This window comes from Hyperolius riggenbachi, chromosome 8 (genome assembly GCF_040937935.1).
Source record: "Hyperolius riggenbachi isolate aHypRig1 chromosome 8, aHypRig1.pri, whole genome shotgun sequence".
Taxonomy (NCBI): domain Eukaryota; kingdom Metazoa; phylum Chordata; class Amphibia; order Anura; family Hyperoliidae; genus Hyperolius; species Hyperolius riggenbachi.
In genome coordinates, this window is record NC_090653.1 from 275,901,099 (window position 1) to 275,908,702 (window position 7,604).

Below are 7,604 nucleotides of genomic sequence, written 5' to 3' on the forward strand. Positions count from 1 at the left end.
AATAGGCGTCGGGGGAAATGTAAGTACCAGAAATAGCCGCTAGTAGAATATCTGTAAAATTACCGGTATTCTAGTACTAGCGCAGGGGTAATTACCGATATTTTATTAACGATAAACCTAACTCTATTCTCCCTCTACCAATGCCTAACACTGACTGATCCCCCCATCCCCATTGATACCTAAACCAAAATAAGTATGCAGATCAGGTGCTCCGACTCCATTGACTGCTTTATTGTTCCAGATGTGACCCAACTGAGCCCAAATGATCAGTGTTACATCGTCCATATTCCTATGAGTTCAGGTACCCTTTAAGTTGACATTGTAAAGAGACTAACATTTAAGGTAAGCCATAACTAAAAAAAACCTTCCTTCACTTGAACCCTTCACCACCCCCGTTTAAAGCAGAATTGAAGAGGATTTTAAAACAAACTGTTTCACTTACCTGGGCTTCTGCAAGCCCCCAGCAGCCGTCCTGTCCCTCGCCAGACCTCCATGAGCCTCCGTTTTTCCACCGCCGGCAGCTACTTTCGTTTTCGCTGCCAGGCCACTGCACCTGCGCGGCTCTGGCCACACATATCCTTCCTCGCGTTCCAGTCCACAATAGCGATTTTGCAGACGGAACGCGTAAATATTATACGCTTGTGGCCCGCCGACTTACAAGTCAAAGAACAAAACGGAGTGGCGGCGGAAGAACGGAGGCTCGTGGAGGTCCTGCGCAGAACAGGACGGCTGCTGGGGGCTTGCAGACGCCCCCAGGTAAGTGAAACAGTTTGTTTTAAAATCTTCTTCAGTTCCGCTTTAACCTCCTGGGCGATAATCCGGAGTTGAGCTCGGGGTATGTCGCACAGGAGGATTTCTCAGGCCCTGGTGGGCCGATTTGCGTAATTTTTTGTTACACGCAGCAAGCACTTTGCTAGCTGCGTGTAACTTCCGATTGCCGCCGCTCGCCGCCGATCCGCCGCTACCCGCCGTGCCGTGCAGCCCCCCCTCCCCGACCCCTTGCGCAGCCTGGCCAATCAGTGCCAGGCAGCGCTGAGGGGTGGATCGGGACTCCCTCTGACGTCACGACGTCCATGACGTCGGTGACGTCATGCCGCCCCGTCGCCATGGCGACCGGGGAAGCCCGGCAGGAAATCCCGTTCTGAACGGGATTTCCTGCTTACTCTGATCGCCGAAGGCGATCGGAGTGGGTGGGGGGATGCCGCTGCGCAGCGGCTATCATGTAGCGAGCCCAGGGCTCGCTACATGATATACAAAATAAAAATTTTTTAAAAAAAGTGCTGCGCCCCCTCCTGGGCGATGTAATTATATCGCCCAAAGGGTTAAAGAGACACTGCAGCGGAAAAAAAAATTATGATATAATGATTTGTATGCGTAGTACAGCTAAGAAATAAAACATTAGGAGCAGAGACATAAGTCTAATATTGTTTCCAGTACAGAAAGATTTAAGAAACTCCAGTTGTTATCTATGCAAAAAAGCCATTGAGCTCCACGACTTTCAAGGTCGCAGAGAGCTCGGTCTTCTGAAGCTTATTGCAAAAAGGGTGTATGCATCAAACACCAAGTGAACCCTTCAACTCAACTGTCTGTCACTGTATCTTCTTTTTCTCTGCAGAGAAGGGTTCAAAAGTTCACTGGCCTGCTCTGTAAAATCATTTATAATGCTGAGCAGTAGCGTGTAAACTGCAAATATTAGAGAATGATGCAATATTATAAAAAACACTATATAACTGAAAATAAAAATATGAGAATATTTTCTTTGCTACTAATATTCTAGTAATTTTCCATACTACATAACCAATTCATTACATCATCATTTTTGTTCGCTTCAGTGTCTCTCTAAACCTCTGAATAACACCTACTAAAGCCCGCCCTAACCCCACCCACCCTTCCCAAATACCCAACACACTGAACACAGGTGGCAAGAGCCCATTGGCTGCTCGCACACTCACCCTAACCCCGCCCACCTAACACCTCCCATACATCTAATTGGCCCTTTTAACAAGAACCTGTATATATAAGGAGTTGAGCGTCCTCACCACTTCACTGAGGCGCTACACCTGCTATTGCTGAAATTCTGGTGAGTTCTTTATGTTATTTTATTTTCACGCTTTACCCTGTATTTCTGGCCCCCTGTTCTCTTCTCAATGCTCTATTACCCATTACTCTTGCTGACATATACCCTTTTCCATTACCAATACCACTCATTGCAAATCTGTGTAAAATAACACCCCATAGCCCATTACTATCACGAGCACCATAGCCTCTACCCCCTATTGTTTACTTGCACACCCAACTCTTTTATTCCATCTCTACGAAGCAATTTTTCATATGGTATGCTTTATGATATGCAATATATTGATATGCAAATTTGCAGAATTTACTATACCATAATGTACTGTCTCTTGTCTACAGTCTTGTCCCCATGTTTATTGCCTGATGAAGCGGGCTGGGCCTGTGAAACGCGTTGCACTGTTTTGGGGTACTAATTAATAAATGTGATTGCTACTATTCAGACAGTCTTTCGTGCCTGCTTTATGGAGGTAAGTCCACCGCTTCCTCCCAGCAAATTTTAAAGTTTTTATCCGCTTTTATCCTGCTGGAGCCTCTGTTCTCCTACTGCTATACTGTGTCCACCCCTGGTGGAGGGGTGATCTACCCCCTTTCGTATCTACAGAGAGCGACTTCTTATCCCTGAGTGAGAACAGGTCTAATCTCCTCACCTGCCTATACAGTGGTTGCCACGTTTGTGAGTATAATTTTCTCACGATAACCTTTACTTCATTTATGCTTAACATACTACACTATATTGGGCTCTCGGTTTCTCTACACAAGATGAACCAACCACAAATGAAACAGAGCTCAGCCACCTTGGGGTTTCCAAAGATTGCAAGGCTGGAATTACATTTCTAGCTCATGTGCCACCTATCTCACCAGAGCTACAGAATCTGCTTCTTCTGTTTCCTGTGGGCCAACATCTTGTCAGTTGCAAGTTCTGGAAATTACTTTACCAGCAGAGTTAATGGTTCTGGTTAATGGTTCTCGAGTCAGATATAGGCCAATCAATAACATCCCAATTCAGCAGTTGGTCAATCATCCCATTATTGGAAATCAGTTATGTACTACTGCTCAACAGGGACAGTCAATGGTATACTAATGATTCCATTTCAATGCAAATTCTATGCATGAAAAAACACAAAGGGGAAACCGAGAGCACAATATAGTCTAGTATGTACCAATAACAAGATGTCTTTACTTAAAACATGACTGATACTCACAAACATGAGTTACCTCAAAGGCAACCACCGTATGAGCTGATAAGAACAAGCCTGACCCCACTCAGGTTAGTGTCTGGAAACAAGGGGTAACCCTCCACCAAGTGTGGACAATAGGCAAGGTAATAGTAGGTAAAACTAGAAGGACTTACCTTCAAGTAAAAGACATAAATGGTCTATTTCAAAACATCTTTATTTAGTCAAAATGTACACTAGCGATGCGTTTCGCAGGACATACCTGCTTTCTCAGGCACAAATACTCCTATATTTTAGAGACTCCTATATTTTTTTGCCTGAGGAAGCAGGGGTGTCCTGCGAAATGCATCACGTTTTTTTTTGTCTCCAAAATATACCATTACTTGGTCCATTTCCAAGCCACACACATTTACATAAAATTAGGCTAATGCTAAATGGAAGACCAACAACCATTCAGGCCAACGGATGTCAGCAGGAAGTAGTCCTGCACTGACTCCTCCCACACGGACTCTTACGGCTGTGGCTTATCCAACGTTTCAATCGATAATCCGTCCAAAATCAATCAGATATGTTGGAGACTATGGATCGCTGGCACATTCAATGAAAGCTTTTTAATTTTTTCAGGAATGTTGCCCCTCTTGTGGTTATCTTTCCTGACACTAAAGCCTAGTACACACCTTCAACTTTAAATGGCCAATTACTGACCGTTTGTACCACCTCCATGTAGTATGAGAGCTTTCCTGGACGTGTGTATGCTCCCTTACACATAAACTAAACTGCATAACAACTTCAAATGCACACTTGGTGGCTCTTCTGTTAAGCCTGATACACACTTTTAATTACAATTGGCCAATCACTGAATAATTTTACCACCTGCCTCCATGTAATATGAGGATTTACGTACACAATCTGCTCATAGTACTCAATCTGCTGGCCCTCACACTACATGGAGGTGGTAAAATTGGTCAGTGATTGGGCAATGGTAATTGAAAGTGTGTACCAGCCAAGGCTGCATCATAGGCCTAACCCTGATGCTAGTATAATACTCTGGATTAGTCTCATTCAAAGTGGGAGCACATATCCATCACACTAAACTTTACTCAGGGCGTCAATATAGTGGACCACAGTCTACAGTCTTCTACACACGCTAGACAGTTCTTGGAGTCGCCTGTGCAGAGAATCTAGCGTGTACAACAGTCCTGATGTGTAGGTAAAAGAGCTAGTCTGCTATATCACCTCTTCCAAGCACAGACCAACACTATTGTTCTCTCTCGTCACTCCATCATGTGTCCCCCTCCGTAGCAAAATAACTCATCGCTAGCCTGTGGGCTAGAGACATCCCAATACAAAAACTTGGCCTCTAACTGTTGCCTGAGGAATTGAGACCTAGGGTGAAAATGTGGAGTGGGGTGGTTTACAACTACACAGAATTATGCATGGTTTTCTAAACTGATATCTCAGTAGTGATGGTCATGTGTTGGAGAGCTCACGGAGAAGCATGTGATCAGTGTGGTCAGGTGATAGATAGGTAAGTCTCTGATTTGCTAGCCATGATCATGTGCTAAAGCAGGATGTGATCGCAGCAAATCAGAACTTTGCAAATCTATCAGCTGATCAAACAGATCACATGCTTCTCCCTGAGTTCTCTTAGACATGGCCATCACTATACCTCAGTCTTTTAGCTAGTTTTAGGGCTCATTGACACTATGGACTTGATTCACTAAACCGTAATAACTCATAGCACGCCCGCGCCAGCGTTTTCACACGCAATCGTGCATACAAATTCGCGATTGTGTGCGAAAACGCTAGCACGACCGTATTATGACTTATTACAGTTTAGTGAATCGAGCCCTATGTGCGGTGCTGTCAGTGTGCAATCCATAGACTTTCGTGTTACCAAATCAAGCATTGCTAACTGCTGCAGTGTAACACTTCCAGGAACATGCAATGCGATTCCCCATTGGGTAGTACTATATTGCGACCGCTGTTCCCGCCATAATGTACCACACCGCTCAATGGAAATCACGTTTGCTAAATAGCGCGCCAGTCACACAAACATCTTGTGGCTGCAGCAAGATGGAAAGTGATCAAAGGCCTACACAAAATAAATATATATATATTTTCATATATTTACCGTTTGGGCAGCGCAGAGGCGTAGTGGTTAGCGCTCTCACCTTGGGTCCCCTGTTGGAATCCCAGCCAGGGCACTATCTGCACGGAGTTTGTATTGTATCCCTGCATCTGTGTGGGTTTCCTCTGAACACTATGGTTTCCTCCCACATCCCAAAAACATACAGATAACTTCATGGGTTTCCCCCTAAATTGTCCATAGACTAGGATACATACACTACACGATACATACATAGACATATGACTATAGTACGGATTAGATTGTGAGCCCCTCTGAGGGACAATTAGTGACAAGACAATATACTCTGTACAGTACTGCGGAAGACATCAGCACTATATAAATACTACACTGATATATACATATACATTCAGTATATACAATGATATATATATATATATCAATATATATATATATATATATATATATATATATATATATATATATATATATATATATTGCAGTAAGCTCAGAGAGGAGATCGTGCAGCTGCAGTTTGCAGGGTGATCCGGCCAGAGGGAGAGATGAAGTCATTAAACATGGCTGCACACACACTCACACACACCTCAGGAAGGATGTGACATGGATCCCGGTGTCTCCCTCATGTGATCACGCTGATCCCCGGCCCCTGATCTGCTGCAGATAACAAGCTCCTTATCCCTGGAGATCATTAGTCAGGGTTAATCCCCCGTGTGAGCCGCCCCCTCCTCTAGCTGCAGCAGCAGCAGGATGGATGGATGGAGTGGTACCCGGGATGCAGGAGGATGCTGCAGCCTGGAGACGGGATGCTGCGCTGTCCAGGGTCCTGAAGGAAGGATGCTGAATTAACTTGGCGCCGGCCGGCTGCAGACACAGCTGGCGTTCTAAGCAGCGTTATGGGAGCCTATGGGCTGTGTGCAGCAGAGAGCTGCATTGCCCTGGAGGTTGCATTACACCGCAGCCTCAGTGCAGTATGTTTTATACCCCTCTATACCACATATAGGGGGATGCATTAGGCTGTAGCCTGGATACAGGATGCTGTCTCACCCTCAAGGGCTGAATGGAGATGCTGCATTAAGCTACAGCCCCTCTGCAGGATGCTATTACCTCTATCTGGTGTAGGGGACACACTGGTGCAGTGGTAGAGCCCCCCAATCAATCCCTTCATGCCTCCCCCTCCTCATCCACAGCCAGCTAGGCAGAGCCCCCTCCCCTCCCCCATGCTCCCCCTCAGGCATTGCACCAGGGGGTCCCCTCTTTGCTGTAGCCCCCCGGCCTCGGAGCCCCTCCAGGTACCTGTTAGCCTGTATTGCCTCCTTGGAAGAAGATTCGAATTTCACTTTTAGCATCCGCAGCTCCCCTAGTGGCAGCTGCAGGCTCAGCACTTAAAGAGGCAGGGAGGACAGTCAGCCAGGCAAGGGCGATGTGATTAGGCAGGAGATGGCAATAAGGGATTTATGAGGCAGAACAGAGAGGGTGGGGGCAGGGCAGAGCCTGCTGAGGGCTGTTATGGGTTAACCCCTTCATGACCTCCACTGCACTCTGCAGGAAGCCGACCCAACCCTCCGGGCTTAGTACACTTTACAATCCGATTGTACAATCTTTGTGCAACCTTCACATTCCTACATGGATTCGAAGTCTGAATGAGGCCTTGGGCCCAGAAGCGCTGTTTCAGCCGCGCTTCGGAATCGCCGGCGATTCCAAAAGCGCTAGGCTAATGAAAGTCAATGGAGGCGATGCCGGAGGAGCGATTGCGATTACCCCAAATCACAATCGCGGATCCTGCAGCATTTTTGGAGTGTTTGCACTCCTATACAAAGTGCAAAACTGCTGCAGCACTGCTTTTCAATCGCTGTACAAAAGCAATTTTGCAGTGATTTTACCATCCAGAACAAAAAATAAATGAATGTAAAAAAAACCCTGCAAATCGCAATTGCTGTACAATCGCTAGCATTACATTAAAAATGGATTCAAAAGCACTAAAGATCAATCCAAAAATGCCGTAAAAAGCTAGAAAACGCTCAGTAAAATGATCATAAACGATTGTCTTGAATGCCCAAAAAAATGTGTGTATGCAGTACACATAAATCTGTATCAGAATAGTATGATTGCACAAAGATTGTTCAGTCAGATTGTAAGACTTGAAGTGAACCTCCAGACTAAAAATCTACTCAGCAGCACTGAAAAGGGTTGGTGTTTCTTTAATAGTTTCAGAGCATCAGAACTTTGTTTTTCTTATCTAAGCC

The 7,604-nt window shown here is 45.4% G+C and overlaps 1 protein-coding gene and 1 long non-coding RNA gene across 2 annotated transcripts in view; one reads left to right on the forward strand and one right to left on the reverse strand.

Annotated features, from left to right (window-relative positions):
- The window catches only part of LOC137527903 (uncharacterized), a 51,437-nt gene extending 48,926 nt beyond the window's left edge, over nt 1-2,511 (forward strand). Inside the window, exon 3 of the long non-coding RNA XR_011023231.1 lies at nt 2,416-2,511. This is a non-coding gene — a long non-coding RNA (uncharacterized lncRNA). The remainder of the gene's footprint in view (nt 1-2,415) is intronic.
- The window catches only part of AJM1 (apical junction component 1 homolog), a 28,741-nt gene extending 22,052 nt beyond the window's left edge, over nt 1-6,689 (reverse strand). Inside the window, exon 1 of the mRNA XM_068248951.1 lies at nt 6,655-6,689. The gene's annotated coding sequence lies outside the window, so the exon portion shown is untranslated. The remainder of the gene's footprint in view (nt 1-6,654) is intronic.
- Nucleotides 6,690-7,604: the final 915 nt, after the last annotated feature.